General features: G+C 36.0%; 1 long non-coding RNA gene across 1 annotated transcript in view; it reads right to left on the bottom strand.

The window, feature by feature from the left end:
• The window catches only part of LOC116662634, a 31881-nt gene extending 13580 nt beyond the window's left edge, over window positions 1–18301 (bottom strand). Inside the window, exon 1 of the long non-coding RNA XR_004318613.1 lies at window positions 18284–18301. This is a non-coding gene — a long non-coding RNA (uncharacterized LOC116662634). The remainder of the gene's footprint in view (window positions 1–18283) is intronic.
• Between the last annotated feature and the right edge of the window lie 443 nt (window positions 18302–18744).

The raw sequence follows: 18744 nt of genomic DNA, 5'->3' as shown, positions 1-18744 counted from the left end.
TCCCTCCATATTCTTGTGTTATCTTTTGCAATTCATCGTCATTTCCTGAGCAATTTTAAAAGATAAATTTGCATATTTTACGTTGTAGCAAGAGAATAAAACACAATGTATAGCTGTTCTCCAAGTATAAACCAGGGAATGCCAAGCTTCATTCATCTCTCTCCTCACAGAGCAAGTTTATTATGGCATTCATGTTGAAAAAAAAAACAAATCATTCCTTGTATTTGATATAGAAAAGGCATGTTGCCAATAATTTCTGAGCCAGAGTTCTGTCAGCAGGAATGGAGTATGATTGCCTCCCATCCCCATAACAAAAAAACTCAGATGAGTTGATTTGCAACACTGTCCATTGCTTGTATTCTTCCTGCATTCTCAGAAAGATTATTCCAAAACATTGGTACATATTCCATAGTTGCAGAGGCAATTTCTCATTAGACCTGTAACTTGATAGAGAACCATACTACAAAGGAATATGGAAAAGAAGATTGTGCCAGCAGCATATTTTCAATGCCTCTCTTCTTTATTTGCATCCACAGTTGAAGAGGAACAGAGGTGGCTTTGGGCAAAAAGATGAAGTTGGAAGTCCAGCTTCTTTTTTGGTCTCTAATCTTCCTGAGTTGTGAATTCTCCCCAGCATCCAAAAGCCCATTCTACCCCAACACATACACATACCTCAAACTCTTCTTCCTCTTTGTTTTAGGTCAAAGGCTTACAGTAATTTTTGATTCCCAGCACAAATGATTCTAAGTCAAAAACTGACTTTCCCTGAGATATTTACATTTTAATCCAAATTTCTGTTTGTGAGATATAAAAACTATCTCCAGTCAGAGAGGGGTAAATGTAAAAGATATTGTTTAAGGAAAAAAGATAAAGCTGAGAGGGGGAAACATGATAAATTTTTGGTAGAAGTTCAAGCAGGTCTCTTTGTTTTGCCAAAAAATTATACCAGCCACCTCTCAGAATCGGTTCTGAAGCCCAGCTTGCCCAATTGTGTCAGAGAAATGAAAGTGTGTATAGAAGTAATCAACACGAGGAAGGCCCACATACTTATCCCCACATTTCCACAAACCTCATGCAACTGCTCCTAGTTAAAAAGAAAAGGAAGGAAGGAATGGAAAGAGAGAGGGAAGGACAGAGGGAGAGAAAAAGCATTTTCCACTAGGAGCTATGGGCCTAAGGAAGCAACATACAAGCACCATCTGTTTCTTCTTACTCAGAATTTAGGTTCTGAAGTCCATTTATGCAGTGAGAAACACGTAAAATCAACCAGCAACAATTTTGCTCAATGATACAGCATTTCAACAAGTTCAACGTTGACCCAGGGTTCCCTGGGTCTGTTCCCTCCAGTCTTGGAGGCAGACTACTGCCCACTGTGAGAGGCATGAGGCAACTGATTCTGAGAGAAAGTAGAATCCTGTCTCGGATCACGCTGTGTGCAACGTTACTAGGTGAAGGGGATGACACAACTGTTCACTTCTACAGCCAAAGAATCTGGTTTGTCCGCCCCACTCGAGCAGGATGAAATAACTTTCCCCAACAGGAGTACCCACTGGTTCTTGACCCACAGGCTCTGCTTCTTTAAATCAGTTCTAAACCTCAGTCCTCTAAGACGGGTCCTTCTGGGAAAGGAACCACTAGTTATGCTCCTAAAGAATCTTTGAGATGAAAAGCAGCAAAGCAGGGAATAAAGGAGACACTGGCAGGAAGAGGGGGGCATAAAACTCTGGCATTATGTTTTAGCTAAAGCACTGAAGACAAGTACATGGGGATCAAAGGTATGGTGATGGTTAAATGTAGGACTTTTTCTTTTAAATTGTGTTCACATCTCTGAGTGTGAACGTAAGATGGTTAGACAGTCGGTGGTATTAGGAGGAACTGTGAACGCTGACATAGTTTTAAGACACTGGTGAAGTGATAAACAGAAAAGAAGAAACCACAAATCTGATTTCACTATGAGAAAGAAATGCTAGTTATAGAAATTCACATAACTTTCATAGCACTGATGACCTTTTGCTGTGTGGGATAAAAGGTACATACTTGTCAGAACGCATGCTAGATTACTGTTGCTTTGCTTGACTTCATGCATCCTTGCATGCTTGCTATGTGCTCTTCTACAAGCCCGGCTCACTATTGTTTTTAGTCCAAGTAACTCAAAATGTAATTTGTTTTGTTTGCCGTCACCAAATTATTATTTAGGAAAAATGTAAATTTATAATTCAGCATAATTGATAGTATTAATATGAGTGCTTTACCAAATAACTACAAGAAGCCTCTTTAACTTATTTATGAGGAACCAAATTTTCTTTTTTATAAGAAAACATAATACCTATGCAATATGTATTGTGGTTCAGAGATTGACAGTTTATTACATTTATTGTGAAAAATAGTGCAAATATTATTTGGAGTCATACTAGCATCCTCTATAAATGCCATTAGCTTATGATGATGGAAGTTTCCCATTCACTTTGTAATTCACAGTGCAGATATTCCTGTCCAGAGGGCTGCTTTCTTCCATGTAGTGATTCAGTGAACCAGGATCCATCTACTTTGTAGGTCTTCTTACCTTAGGGCTTCGCAGTCCTCTTCACTCAGCCAGTAGAAGAGGAAGTATGTAAAGGGCGTATATATTTTGTAAAAGCTTTGCCTTAGAAGTGACACACCATTTCCAGCACTATTCCATTGCATTTTGCTTGACTACCACCACTTAGGGATTTGCTGCCACCATTTTTGTTTCCTCCCAGGTCTCTTAGTTCATAAAAGTTATTCTTTTGTCTCATTTCCCATCAGGAAATCAAGAACACAGGCACTGAGGAGGACAGTGATGAAAAGGTAAATGAAGGTCACTTATTCATTCTAGTAATCAAGGTACTGAAGATCTTAGTATCAGTACGATTCTGGGGAATAGGCTGAGTTAGGAGCCACTGATCCTACATCCTTATTCCATTGGCATCTCTGCCCTTAACTTGTTGGGTAAACTTGGAAAAATAGTTGTGCTCTTTGAGCCTGTGTTTTCGTAGTTATAAAATAAAGGAATTGCACTAGGGGCAACCTCATGAACCATAATTTGAGATTAAATTACTACATAAACCTGCATTAATCAATAATCTCATGGTCTCGCCACTGATAAATGTATGGTTCATTTATTCTTTTCGAAATATTAAAAATAACTCAGAGAGTTTATTATGAGTAGTACTACTACCACTACAACTACTATTGCTATAATTTGAATTAAACTGACTCTTTATTGAGAGCTTACTATATTTCATCCATACAGCTAAGTAAAATATATTTATATATCAAGCTCAATCAGCCATAAGCAGCACAATTGAGAGACATGCCACGCCAGCTCTGAAACCGTAACTCGTGGCCATATTACACTACACTCATAGACCACACTGTAGGGAGCCACTGGATTTTCATTGGGTTGTTCTACCAATTCTGTGCATCTGTGAACTCAGACCAAAGAGTAAAAAAAATCACTCTGGCCCACGATTCCACCAAGTGCCCTTCTTCAGTTTGACTATTCTGTCTCAGTTTCCTTATTAAAAAAAATAAGTTTATGTAGCTTACCCTACCTCCCTCAAATGCCTTAAGTACCTATTAAGCCACTGCTCCAGAGCAATAAAACACCCAACTTCTGAGAATTAACTACATGAACAGAAGGTAATGAAGCCAAGTCAATTATCCATGGTAAGAGATGACAAGGAAAAGTAAGGCTAAATTAAATATACAGGTGTCCCCAGATCACATTTTTACCATTCACCTGAGCTCTTAACTAGCGCTAATAAGCTGCAGAAGAGATCTGAATTTTATCACGTTACCTCTCCACCCCCTGCTCTTCTCTGGTTTAAGTGCTAATGGGCAGTCAACCACCCTTTAAAGGGCAGGAAAAGCAGAGGCTGGACTGTGCAATCAATAGACTGGATAATTAGCCCTTGAGTAATTGAAAGTTAACTGTCTTATATTAACTTCACCCCATTACTCCCAGAATATGAACAAGTTGGACATGACTATGAGAAAGCAGAAGAAAAAAGGAAGGGTGGTGAATGAACAGTTCTTTACCTTGGGGATGATGTGAACTCTAATGACACGAAACCAAATAACAAAAGCAGCCTTGCAAGGTAACTCCAGACATGACAAGATGGCCCACAAGAGCTGCCAGGGAGCTGTTTCCCCTCAGCACCAAATTATTTTTCTCTTTTCTTCCTACAACAAAAGATTCACTCCAGGCTTTGGCTACGTTCCCAAAAGATTGGGTAATTAAGCAGGTAAGATTTCCAAGGAGAAATAAATATTTTCCAGTTACTAGACACTGTCATTGGGCTTTGATTCAAATGTGTATAATTTTTGAACAGGAAACATAATGAAAGAAATGTTTCACAAATTAATATAAAGCCCAAAGGCATACCTGGCAGCCTCTTACATGAAATCATTGTCTTTCATAAGCCAGGAATGTCGAATGGGTACCCGTCTTGGAAAATGCTTTTCTCCCTGTAGTATTAGCACTGGTTTTACAGAAGGAAAATACAACTTGAAAAAAAAAATACATATAAAAATACAACCTAAGTCTATTTTTTTCTAGGTGTGAAGGCATTTTAAAATATAATGATACTGGTTTCAGCATAATCAGTGAAAATAATGCCTCTTATTCAGAGGTTGAGAAGCTAAAGAGAAGGGTTAAATGACATGCATAATTTCACAGAGTGACTAATTCAAATTAGAGGTTTGGATACAGATGCTGGCTCTCAGACCAGAATGCCAAACTACTGATCTCTAAAAGTAATGGGAAACTCTGAAAGGGCAAACAGCTTAAGAAGCTGTGGAAATTCCCCCCAAATATAACTTTAACTATGCAATGAGAGTGAGTCAAGCAAGCCCAGGTTAAACGAAAGACAATTTTAGGATGTTGGAAAATAACTGAGCCATCATTGGGAAGAATGAGCAATTTTTTTCTCTTATGGTGTTGATCTGTTTAGGGTGATCATTCTACACGCTCTTGTCTGTTCTCCCTATAGCAAAAAAGTAAGGTAATGGTTTAACCAAGCAACGGGGGATATACTTAGTGAGATCACAGTTTATATGAACTTGACTTAGGAAATGTGAAGTAATGTGATAAAAATATATTTATTAAATCTCATTTTACACAAAACAGAAAATAACAGGCATATCAAAAAATTAAATATCTCAAGAACTGCTTAATTTCTAAGATTACGGTGAGCTGGCTGAAGTTTAAATTCATTTGAATCGGTAAATATTCCTATGACCTGAACACCACATTTTTATGTTTTGTATATGATTTGGGGTGCATATTATGTCATTTTAATGTTTGCCATCAGCATGATTTAAAATCTTTTTATAGTCTTTATTTTTTAAGTGGTTAAGTGGTCATGATGGTGCTTAGTTCTAGGGGGAAATAAATCCTGAAATCAGTATTTGGTAGTAAAAATTGGAGGCAAAAAAATATTGAGATAAAGGCTGTGCCTGTTATCAACTTATTGCCTGTTGGCTTCAAATACATTCTTCGTTGCCTGCTCAATGCAAAAGGAGAAGGACCCTTTAAGTATTGTTTTCCTTTGCTAGCTGGCATGATGCTAAGCTTTGTCAACAGGGTGTGCGGCAAGGACACTGCATGAGAAAAGGGCTTTTCCTTCTTGGTCCTGGTGTGCTCCTGGGCAGGCTTCTGCAGAACAAGTAGCTTCTCCAGTACCACGTACCTACACCAGCAACACAGAAGCTTCCATAGCATCTGCTCCTGCCATGTACGTGTATGGCAGTAGCTGAACCCAAAGGCTAGAAGCTTCCCCAGTCATCTGCCTCGGACAGTTTTGTGGTTGAGGACCTCAACTTTCCTCAGCACCCTCAGAGGTAGATGTCTGACAAGTTCTAAAAGGCAGATTTCTAGCAAATTCTACCAGAGCAGCAACACAGGATTTATCTGCCATCCAGTGAGCTACAGATGTGCCATCTCCTTCAAGGTCTGCATCTCACCTTGGAGATGGAACTCTTCCTCAGATTTTTCATCTCATCCCTAGGAGTAGAGGCTGCTCTTTCCATTAACTGATCCTATATTCTTTAGAAGTTTCTATTATTAGCCAATCCCTTGAACTTTCTTTGTTCAAATCACTCTGTGGAATCTGTCTTCCAAATGAACTCTGACTGATACAAACTGTAACAGAAACACTGTGATTCTCCATAATATGAATATTACAGAGATCACTGTAAATATCTTGGAGAAAATTCTGAGAAAAGAAAAACAATTTTTAAAATATGCCAGAAACTTGAATATTTATTCATTTGAAGGAGGCATTCACTGTTTATATTTATTCTTCTAAGAAAATTTTTTTGAATTATGGTAATTTTAAATTATGCTACACTTTCAGGAACTCATTCCTTATATAATGATGTCCTATACACACATGTAAGCTTTCTAAAATGTTGTTGATATCTTACATCAGCCAAAATCTCACTAAGTGTTGAGCCTGCAGTTTAAACATAAATATAACACTTTATAACTGTAAATACAAAACTACACATGACCAAAATTATAGAATGTTCAAAAATATTTTAAAATTGAAACGAGGTATGGCTTTGTCCTCAAAGCAACATTCTTTATGCCTCTCCTACCAATACCTGCATCATGCTGATCCTGTCTGCTCAGTCAAGTGTCTTTTTTCCTTGCACTGAAAAGGAGTCACAGGGGGAATAAAAGACTAGGCAGAATGGATCAGCATCCAGCTTGCAGGCCATTGTGAATATTTACAGAGCAGTTGAGTATGATCAGCCGAGTCTTTTTCTCGAAGCACTGTTTTACTACGTGACCAGAACAGTATCTGAGAAAAGAAAACTCTGTGTGTGTATGTGGTTTGTGTACACACGCACATATATGTACACAGGCTCACATCTCTGTAACTTGCCCACTGACACTTTTCCTATGATATTCTCAGTCTCCTTCTCAGGCCCAGTTCTGTCTTCCATCTCTCATTTTAAGTATCTTACAAAGTCTAGAACTAGACCTTATTTTTCTTGAGACATGAGAAGTGGAAGCAGAGTTTACGTTATGAAAGCAAGGCAGGCTCCTTCAAGAGAAATCAAGAAATACAGATAAGCAATGGTCTATACCTAATACTCACAATTCCTCTGACTTATTCAATTTCTGTACTCACTGTGTACACACATACACATGTATACACATTCACAAACACAAGTCACATTCTTTAGGCTATTTTTCTAAATATGCAATATACGTATTTACTGTTTTTCTAATAGATTCTTCCAACAGGTCCACTTGTATTTTCTATTTCAGTACCACAACATTTCAGTATTGAAAATAGCACAAGGTTAAATTAGATGACTCAAAGAGGAATATGAAATACAAAAGAATTTCTTTGAAGGGACCCTGGAACTAGGAATATTTATTTTCTAACAAAGCACTGTATTGACCAAACAAATTGCTTTTGGCTAAGTCCCCTTCTTTTGAAGGAAAATAGCATTGTTTGCAATAATTGGAATTATTGAAATGCAACCAAAAATGCATGAAGTATGTCCAGATATGTCAGAAACAGTGGTCAAGTCAAAAGTTTAAGGTTCAAAACACTGAGATTTGGAATAGGAAACATCAAAATAGATCAGGCCAGTTGGCTCTTACTAAATCTTATATATTATTCCATGCCCCAAAAGAAAAAGTTGATATAGCTATCTCAGCTGTCAGTTATGAAAAATCACTTTGTCTTTTTCACACAGATTGGTCATAATGAACTTCACAAATCAAATAACTTAGTGAATTAAACGTTTGCCATAGAATCAATATGTACTTTCTAAGGCTGTGTGTGTGTGTGTGTGTGTGTGTGTGCGTGCGCTGTGCACGCGCGCGCGCACACGCGCATGCATGCAACATGTCTGTATCTAACTTGTAGGGAAAAGGCACTGTCTAAAATATCTCAAGCAAATGCTGTTCTTTGTTATACAATCTTATCCCAAAAAAGTACCTTCACTAATATGTAAATTCCAGAATAGATTCCTTTCTTCTACCAAGAAAACTAAAAGGATCAGATTTGTGTCACCATTACTAAGAATGAGATGACATTCTACATTATCCCAACTTCAGACAATAAAGAATTTCCTAGTATGTAATGATTTATTTTTGATGTTGAACAAGCCACTTGTGGGAATATGTGACCTGATTTAACATATGTTTCCAAAACATTATGCTGCTATCAGTAAACAGAATCTCTTAGCAAAATTGAATTACAGAGTTAACAGAAGTAAATAAATTTACTTAAACTCTAGCCAGAAATTAAAAACACAACATTTTTTACAGATATCAATATAAAAGAATTTTCATCCTATCTTTTAGTATTAACATACTGCTAAGAGTTTTATTTCCAACATAAGAAGGTAACCTAAAGAATCATACATTGGGAAGTTCAGATCTTTAAAGGCAAATCTGGAAAAGTTCCCAGATGATATATTTTTACAATATATTACATAAAACTCAGAGGTTTCAACTGATCAAAAAGCAAAGAAGAATCAGTAATTAAACTTACTCTCCATGGACAGATGATTCACCTAGGGAAATCTCTACATAGGGCTATACCATTGCCTGGCTGCCTTAGGAGGCATGAAGTCATTATAATTAATCTCACAATATCCTGACATTTAAACTCTGCAATTCCAAATAACTTACCAAAATACCCATATCACAATTTAACAAATCTTCAGAATCATTAGAAAAGTGGAGTTTTACTTTTCCACTACACGAAAACCCTGTTTTAAAAGGTATTCAAACGTGTACAAAATTAAGATCTCTACCCTCTAGGAATTAAAATGTGATTAGGAAAAGATACAAATGTGAAAGTTACAAAGAGAAGCTTGTTTTAAGAGTTACCATTCAAACAGTAAACCTTTACACATGTATATAAACTATGGTTTCGACCCTAGCCATAAATATATTCTTAAATTACTATAGCCAAAATTCTTCATAATTTTTGAACATTATTAGTATACAAGTAAAATATTTTGCTGGCTTAAATAGAGAAAGGTTGTCAGTAATTTCAGACTGCTTTCCTCTTAGAACATAAAACGTTGACTGCGAGGAAACCAAAACCTCAGAGACACTATCTCCTCAATCTACATTACAAACAATTGTTGGGATGAAAGTATTAAACAAGATGAACACTACAGTTCATCAAGCACTTAATTATGAATAACTGAAATCTTGAATCCTATAAACAAATGTGAAAACTTGGGCAATGAGGTTGTCAGGGAAATTTCCCTCTCCACCTCTTGAGCTCTTGTGTCTAGACTAATAATAAAATTGACACAAGACAGATCAAAGGAGATAAATTTTAATTTGTGCACATGAAGAGCTCATAGAAATAGGACCTAAGAAGTGGCCAAAGCAGGAAGCTTTCATACTTCTTAGACAAAGAAACAATAAATTTGTGAGGAATTGACAGGACAAATAACTTAGGTTTTGGGTGAAATTATTTATTTATTTATTTATTTATTTATTTATTTATTTATTTATTTAATAATTAGTGTGGAATCAAAACAGAGTGTGAGCTTAGGGTAGTAAATAAAGAAGTAACAAGGTATATTTATACAGGTTTCTCAGCCGTAAAGGTGCCCTACCAGGTGCAGGGAAGGCACCTTTCATATGAGAGACTTATTTCTTGCTTACAGGAAGACAGAGAGGAGGGTCAATGCATTCCTCATGCACCAGCTCTTTCGTAAGTAATTTTAATTCAAAATAATCAATACACCATTGAGAAATACTTTGGGGTGGCCTGCCGTGAGCCCCGACAAGGTTTAATCTCTGATGTATAAACTCAAGGATAGCCTCCATAAACAATTGCAGTGTATATTCAGAATTATAAAGTGTAAACAGAATAGAGGACTTACAAATCTTCCAGAGATATTTTGGATGGTGGGGAGATAGATAACTTCATTTTTGTATTTCACAGACACACACAAAAAACAAACATAAGAGTCACAATGATCTCAAAAGGCCCACTAATGGCAAAACCACAGATGATTTAGGATTAAAAAACGTCGTTTTTCCAACATGCAGTAACTTAGTCTTTTTTCAGGGTAGACAACAATTGAGGGAAAAAAGCTGCACACAAACATTGGCTCTAAACTGTGGAGACAACAGTTTGGAAGTACCCTTTAAATTTGGTTTATAATTATAGAAAGTTGGATTCCAAACTTCCCTGATTTGGGGGAAACTGTTATTTGATTCTTAAGTGTCCTGAGACTCTACCTTCACTGCTTCTCAAAGAAAAGTACCAAACCTTTCCCACTTCAGAAGTCTGACTTTCCCATGATACATTTTGAATTGAACCATGGTTGACAGTTTTATTACAAGTATGTTGCACTTGTAATTGTTACACCAAAGAAAGTGATTGAAAAAAATTTGCAAAGCTATAAAATTGGACTTTAGTTCTATGGAGAATGAACAAATAAATGTTAGCTTTAAAAATAATATCCTCGGAGATGTATATATCAAGTCAAAAAGATTCAAATATGATTTATTACTCACTTTGGGCATAGCACTTTCTGATTGGGAAAAAAACTGCCTGAAATTATTCCACTTTACATAAGTGGTGACAAATCACTACTTATAGATTTCTTTCCAAAAGTCTCACTGTCCATGACATAAAAATTGCTTGAAAGGGTTCTGTGTGTTGCTATTTTAACATCTCCCACCACACTATACAAATGCCAGTCTGACCATTCTGCCTTTGGGGCTTTCGCAAAGCAGCTTTCTTTAAAGGTTACAGGTGATGTTATGTCTTCTAAGAATGTCAGCTCTCTTGACAGTAATTCATGATGTCAACCTAGTTGATACTAAAATTTAGGTAAACATTTAATTTGGGAGAGGATTCTATTCATGTATGCTAATTGTTTCATATATTAGTTTTATTTCTAACAAAAGCCATCCTGCTTCATTTGCATAGCTTTGAACTTCTAATTCTTTGGTATCTTTCATTAGGTAAAACAACACCTTTAGACCTCTGGACTGTTAGACCTGACTAGAGGACAGATTTTTTCATTTAGAAATAATATTCAATCACACCTGGGTAATGGGGTAATGGAGACTTTCTCATATTCTTCATTAGAAATTCTCTTCTACAAAAGAGCAAGCTATAAAATTTCAGTAACTCAATTTGTGGTTAGAAGGGATTGAATTTTGTAACATTAAAAAATTATTTTTATGTTATTTCAATTTTAAAAAGCTGAAAAATGTATTATAAGCTTTACTGTGTTCTTACACAACTCAAAAATTAATTCCCATAAGAAAAATAAGTGTGACAAGCTGAGCAAATTATTATGCCTTTTTCGAATTAAAAGAAAAGTTGCACATAAATTCAGTTTGCAATAAAATGAATTCTAATGCAAACATGCAACATTTTATTTTATCCTGGTGTTGAGAAAGGTTTATTTTCAACACTGGAGTAGCAGCCCACAGACTAAGCTAATCAGTGATCTAAACTGCATTAAATCATTCAATTACAAATTAGGTATTTTTAAATTTTTTTCTACTAAAAAACAAACTAAATTGTCACTAACTTGTATTTTGTTTAGTAAGAATTGGAATGGCAGTTTGATAATGCTATTGACAATGATTTAATGACAACCAAAAATATACCTTAAAAACTTAAACTGTATCCCACAAAGATGCAGAAAAATATATAATTTAAAAGTTAATAGTGTTGCTGAAAATACATATGTAATTGCGGGTAGTTTAACATTACAGAAAAAAAAAAAATTAAATGACCCAAGCCAATGTTCAGCCAGGGGAAAGTCGTAGGCAAAATAATAATATATCAAGGTTTTGAAAATTCATAAGACCACAACTGAAATAAAAGCATCATTTAGGTTTATTATACCGTCACATGAACTTTGTGCCCAATTTCCCATCTGGTTCATAAGAATCAGGAAGCAAAGTCTGATTGCTCCTATTCAACACTACAGGACAGTCACTCCACTGCTCAACCCCCTCACCCTCCCACCCCCCACTGCACCCCCCAGCCCTGTTCTGGGTTTACCACTGACCTTCATGCTGGAGAATTCCTAAAGTATTTTTTTCTTCCTTCTTTTGTTTTAGCAACTTTTTAAAAATTGAAGTACAGTTGATTTACAATGTTGTATTAGATTCTGGTATACAGCATAGTGATTCAGTTATATATATATATATTCTTTTTCATTATAGGTTATTACAAGCTATTGATTATAGTCCCCTGTGCTCTACAGTAGGACCTTGTTGTTTAACTATTTGTTTAAAAGCATTTTTGAAGCATTCCAGGAAGTCATTTGCTGTTGGGCAAAATTTAAGAACCAGCGTGGGTTCTCAGAGTTACTTTTTACATTATAGTCTAAGTTAGTTTAGGACTGTTGTCAGACCACATTCCCAGTATTTATGACTTTCCAACCTTAAATTTGTGCAGACATCTCTGCTAAACTCCCCCAGATGTGAGGTATGATAACCGTGGCACACTGCCATCTCACATGCAATCATCAACTTAAGTTTACCATCAATATATAATAGTCTCTCAAATGTGCCTTTCTAGTTAGATATTTGTTTAACCTTCTACTCCTGAGTACCAGGATTCCATCTTAGTTTATTTGGCACCCATCCTTATTGCAGGTGTAGCCTTCTAGTTGACAGCCTATATTATAATGCCTTTTCTACCCTCAAATCCTACCTCTGGCTAACTACAGCCAAACTCTAAATCATGTTGTTATTTTTTATTGGTTCACCAAACTTGCAGCAGCTTCAATAAGAGTTCATAAATTTAAGTGTTTAAATTTTAATGTTAAAAGTAGCATATATCCTTGCTGCAGGTATATACCATCCCAATAGCATACATACTTAAACAGAAGAAGATGTAAGGAGAGAGGGAAAGAAATAAGGAGGAAGGGAAAAGGGAAGGAAGAAGGAAAGGAGGAAGGAAGGAAGGAAAAGTTCTGCCCTTACCTACTTATAAAGCCAGTTGATTATGGGGAGAAAATTTACCTGCCTGGGTATCATTATTTTTTTCAGTTGTAATGTGTGAAACATTGTTTTGTACCATTTTATTTTTGCAACCATACATTTAATTGAATCTGAGGCCAAAGTCCAATATATTAAACAAAAGCTTGGCTGTCCAGTTCTCTGCTCTCTGGCTCCCTCAGAAGATAGTATGATAATACCCAGAATAAGAAAACAATAGCTACATTTAATGAGACCTTACCAAATGTCAAATGCAGGTGACTATCAGAGCAGAATGCATTCCGCTATGATAATCACATACATTATCCATTTTTCTAGCAAAATAAGCTGTTAATGTGGACAGGGAGCAGTACGTAGCATCAGTTAAGTGGCTAGGATGTAGAGTGAGTCTGCTGGGGTTAGAATGTCGAGGCTAACACTTGCTTAACTATATCATTTGAAGAAGTTACTTAATTTGTCTATGCTTCAGTTTCTTTACATGTAAGATAGAAAAAATATTACCTTCCTTATGAGTTTAGTGGTGTGGAGTTTAAATAAGAAAAAGTATACAAGCACATAATAAACCCTCAGTGCACATCAACTATTCTTATTAGATCCAATTCATAGGTTAGAAAAGCGAGGCTCAAAGAATTTAAGTAACAATCCTAAATCATACAGCAACCGAAGGTCATAGCTAAAACCCAACCCTGTTTACAGTCCCTAAACCATGCTTCTATCCACTACACTAGACGATTTCTTAAATCTTCACCTGGAGAGCATCCATGATTCTGTGATATATTCACCCAAAGTCAAGTTAACACACTGTTCTCATCACTTTAATTGGCTTCTATTTCTGACAAACTGATTCTCAATAATTTTAAAATACAAAATCCACCTACTTTGATATCACTATCAGTATTTTTAAATTATTGTTAATAGGCACATATGAAAATAAAAACCTTTTAAACAGGTTCACAGTATTATATCATATGATATCCCACAATCACTTTCAATGATTCTTGATTATCAGATATTTTTTTCCAGTTTTTTTTGGGGGGGGGTTGTTTTGTTTTCTTACCAAGACTATATTGAACTAAATATTCATTGATAAAAATCTTTGTGTACTGGCATGACTCTGTTTACAAGAATTTCTAACATTGATGTCACTGTGTCAAAAGGTATGTGCTTTATCTTATGCTAGATACTGACAAGTCGCCCTTCAAAAAAGTATACCAATTTACATGCTCAAGTGAGCATCTATTTCCCTTCTCTCTTAACATTTTTTAAAATAAAAACATAATTTAAGAAAAGAAAATTCAAGCCATATCTGCAAGTACATTATGTTGGATGGTTTTTTATTATTTATTTGTACTCTACTATGTTTTTCAGAAGATTGGAGGTAGCTTATAACTTTTACATATAAGTGGGACTGTTCAGTTTAAAATATAAATATTAATACATACCAATAAAAAGAAGGGCAGATATATCAGAAAATTTGGAAAGATTTACTCCTGAATACCTGGCACTTTCAGGCAACAGAGACATGGTAGAGAGTAAAACAGAGAAGTCCTTGGTCTCATATAGCTTACATTTTAGTAGAATTAATGCAAGTAAATTAAAATATGAATAAATAGTATTTCAGCTAGAGAAAAGGGCTATAAACAAAATAAAACAGTGCAACAATAAGTAGGGTTACTGTAAATAGATCAATCTTAACAGAGAGACAATATGACTATCCTCCTGTACCGGAGAACAATTCAAACAGAAGCAATCAGTAGGTTTTTAACCACCAACTGGAAAAGAGAAAAACTCTACTGGAAGAGAGATGAGCTACTTGGTGGATCCATCTCTTTGGCAATAAGGGAAAACAGGCAGAGGAATATAGTTAACTTATGGCAAATCAATCATTACATAAAAAAAAAAAAAGAAAGAAAGCTCTCACTTCCAGGTGATATGTTTGTCCTGTCATTTTTCACAATTCATGGGAATCACTGATTCCTAATCATTGACTGTATGCTATGTGGAGACAGAGGGCATTAAATCTCATATCCAGTGAAGGTCAATATGAAGAAAGTCAAAAGAATAGAAAACAACCAGACATTCTTCACTTCTATAACTGGCTAATACAGAGAATACCCCTTTCAGTGAAATTGTTTTCAGGATTCTCGGAAGACCTCCGAGCTTTCATTCCAAAGTAAAGATATGAAAGTTAAGTAAGATTTCCTGAAAGTCAGTGATGAGGGGAGACAACCAGTGTATTTATGAGTCTCTTATATTGACATGTTTGAAACAGTAGAATGTTAAGCAGACTACTAATTCACTGGAGAAATACTCCCAGTCATCTCAGGTTTGTTTACAACAACAGACAAAGGAGAGATGTAGCTCATAGATCAGCATGTCATAAAATGGAGACAGCTCACTGCCAAGGGCAAATTTAGAACTCTGAATGAGGAAAAGATACGTGCCACGGAGCACCCAGACACAGAAATCCAAGTGAGATAATGAGGGTGTCAAAGTTATAACTACCATATATAGTACAAGAAAGCTCATAAAAAGAAACTTAATTCTACTGCTGTAATTAGAAATTAATGGAAGAACCTCAACAAAACCTTCAGAGTAAAAATACAGCCCAGGGGAATCCACCTGAAATGATTTACCAAATTAATGATTAATTGTCAAAGGACCTACACACGCAAAAACAGAGAAGATTTTTTAATTATGTAAGTACAATTCTATGATGATGAATTTGAAAGCATCAGTGAGTTGTACTCCTTTCAGGGGAGATAGTTATACTTAGTTCAGGTAGAAGGAGAAAAACCTAAGGAAACCAAAAGTCTCAGAAAAAAGGAGAATTGCGGGAAAAAAATCACAGAATGTCTCGTATGGGAGGGAAATTTCCCCATCTTTCCCCTTTAGCTCTTTTGGATGGCAACTAACATGACATAAAGCAGATTAACAAGAGAAAGTCATATTTATTTTGTACATACAGAGAATCCACATAAGCATGAAGAATCCCAAAGACAGTAAGGCAAGGAGAGGTATATATATATTCTGGACTAAGGAGAAGAAACTAGTGGTCGGGACTGCAGAAGGAAGTAAAATAATTCACAAAAAAATGAAAATAAATACTGTTTGGCAAACAACTGTTTACTGGGCCATCTAGAGACAATGGGACACAGAGAGGACTTTGATCAAATGGGCCTTGCTGGGTTCCCCACCGTTTACCACACTTAGTTCATACTTCACTATAGTTGCCTATGTTAACAGCACCTTCCTGGAACAGGCCTTCTATCTGAAATTCTTTCAGGCAGTAAGGGCAAACTTCAAAGACTTCCTGAGTCTTTTGGGTCTTGCTTGTTTTCAGGTCTAAACAATTGGCACGCCAGACTGGCACATCTTGGGGTAGCTTGCCCTGAACTCCACCAGTCTCAGAGGAAGTTTTACCAGGAACTTCCTTCACATTTTCAGGGAACAGGTAACTGGTTTAAATGCCGCTGAAGAATACAGGAAAAAGCAGCTTTTGATGGAAGGCTCATCCGAGAGTTTGTTGGTGGTCTGATGGAACTTCCTCGTAAAAATCGGCATCCTCATCCAAACCCACCTGGGGAGGAACACCTTTCCTTAAGACTTTGTTAGCAGCAATATTGCCTTTTTCCCAGTTCCCTCTCAATTCCATTCTAATCAAAAATAACATTAACCAGAGGGATGGTGAGAGGAAAAGTTTTTGATGTTATGTTTCTCAGGAGTCTTTGGCCTTGTTCTTTGATGTTCCAAGATGTATACCAATAATATCAAGTCCCTGATCCTAACTTTGAAGAGCCTTACTTACCTTATTGTGACCAGTGGGAGTAATGTGAACAAAAAACCTTCTAAAGCAATTAGTCTGGAACAACTAAAAGAACAAAGGAACAACAGGAAAGACATTATGTAAATGTGCGGCTTCTCAAAGCCATACTGCCTTGAGAACAGCATGGTCAGATGCCTACCAGAGAGTAACACAAGGAGAACTTTGAAAATGTTCTGCTGTTTTATATTCACTTACAGTTGTGCTTTAATATTTAGCCTCAATTTGATTAATATTACACATTTGACACATATAAAAATAACCTTTGAGGAAATTCACTTATGAATATAGATACAAATATTTCTGAATAAGATATAAGCAAATTAAACTCAACAGTGCATCTACCATGACCAAGTTGGTTTTAATTTAGGAATATAAAGATTTTACAATCATAGAAAATCTCTTTTAATAGCAATGTGTTCAAATAAGAGAACACTTCTGACAATTTCCATAGACTCCAAAAGGACATGTGATAATATATAATACTTCTGATACTATTTGAAGAAATGAGCAAATTTCAATTCACCTTTATGTATTTTAATATAATACTTCTGGCAATTAAATTCTAAAGTGTTTAGTAAAGAGACTAGAACATTGCTTTCCCAGTATTATTTCACATTTTTCTAAATGTTCTAACTGTTGGGCCCACTAACGCCCTTCAAAGTTCAAGGACTCCCATTTCTGGGCTCTCAGATGTCTGCCTGTGATCCTTCAACAGGTAAAGTACATTCTTTACTGGGCGTATTTCCCCTAACAAATAGCCCAGGTAATGCTTAATCTCACTAGAGCCGTGGCTGGCTTGTTTCAGCCCACCTTGTCAGAGTCAAACCCCACCGCCCTTCACAGACCCTAAACCTCTTACTCCACCTACAACCAATCAGACACAAGCGATCAGGCACCTTGTGACCCGACCTTATAAAACACCCCAACAACTGGCCCGCGGTGCTCAGGCAGACACCTCTCATCTGTGTGGCCTGCTGTTGTCTATGACGATGTACCCTAATAAACTTCTTTCTATTCTTATACTTAATCTCTGGTAAATTCTTTTACCAACCGGTGTGTCACTGGCTCACCAACCAGTTGCCCCGCTGTGTCACACAACACTAACAAATATACAAAGATATGAACAGGATGAAACATACAACAACTAGAAAGGAAGAAACAATAGTCTTATTGGCGTAATTCTATATTAAAAATACCCCAAAAAAGCTAGTATGAAATTAATTACAATTAATAATTAAATTAAGTAGGGTAGCCTTATAGGAAAAAAGTAAAAGCAAATGATTTAAATTATTGTCAGGGAGGAAGAAATTTTCCTCAATCCTTCTAGGTCCACTTCATTGATCTAGGAATTAAACTGATCTGAGACAAATTAACAGGAGAAAATTTTTAGAAATCTAATAACATTTATACATGGGAGAGAGGAGGAAAACTGAGTAACTCACCCAAGTGACAGAAGCTCTCACCTTAAATATCACTCTCAGCTAAAGACATAAGAAGAAAGTCAGTTAAAAGAAGTAGCAAGGAAAAGCACAGTAAGCAAGGGTAAGGCTGTTATGCATATTTAAGTCATTGTTTCTCCACTGAGTTTCTAGAGATTTGGTCACCCTCCTCTTCTTAGTTCAAAGAGGGAGACACCTTACAAATGGAAATTTGTATAAACATAAAAGTTTCTTACAAAAGGGTAAATCCTGCTTGGTTTTCAAAGTCTCCATGCCTGCTGTTCCTTAGAAAACAACCAACTTAAAATAACTGATCTGCCAGAGACACATACGCTGCCCTACAAGTACAAATCTACAATTATAAGATAATGTGATATTGTCAGGAAAATTTACAGATATAAAGACAACCACAAAGCTATCCCTAAAACAGACCTTTGTATAAAAAATAATTTAATATGTGATATAAAGGCCATGGATACCAAAAA

The sequence above is a fragment of the Camelus ferus genome, chromosome 3 (genome assembly GCF_009834535.1).
Source record: "Camelus ferus isolate YT-003-E chromosome 3, BCGSAC_Cfer_1.0, whole genome shotgun sequence".
NCBI lineage: Eukaryota > Metazoa > Chordata > Mammalia > Artiodactyla > Camelidae > Camelus > Camelus ferus.
This window is presented reverse-complemented; position numbering and strand designations above follow the sequence as displayed.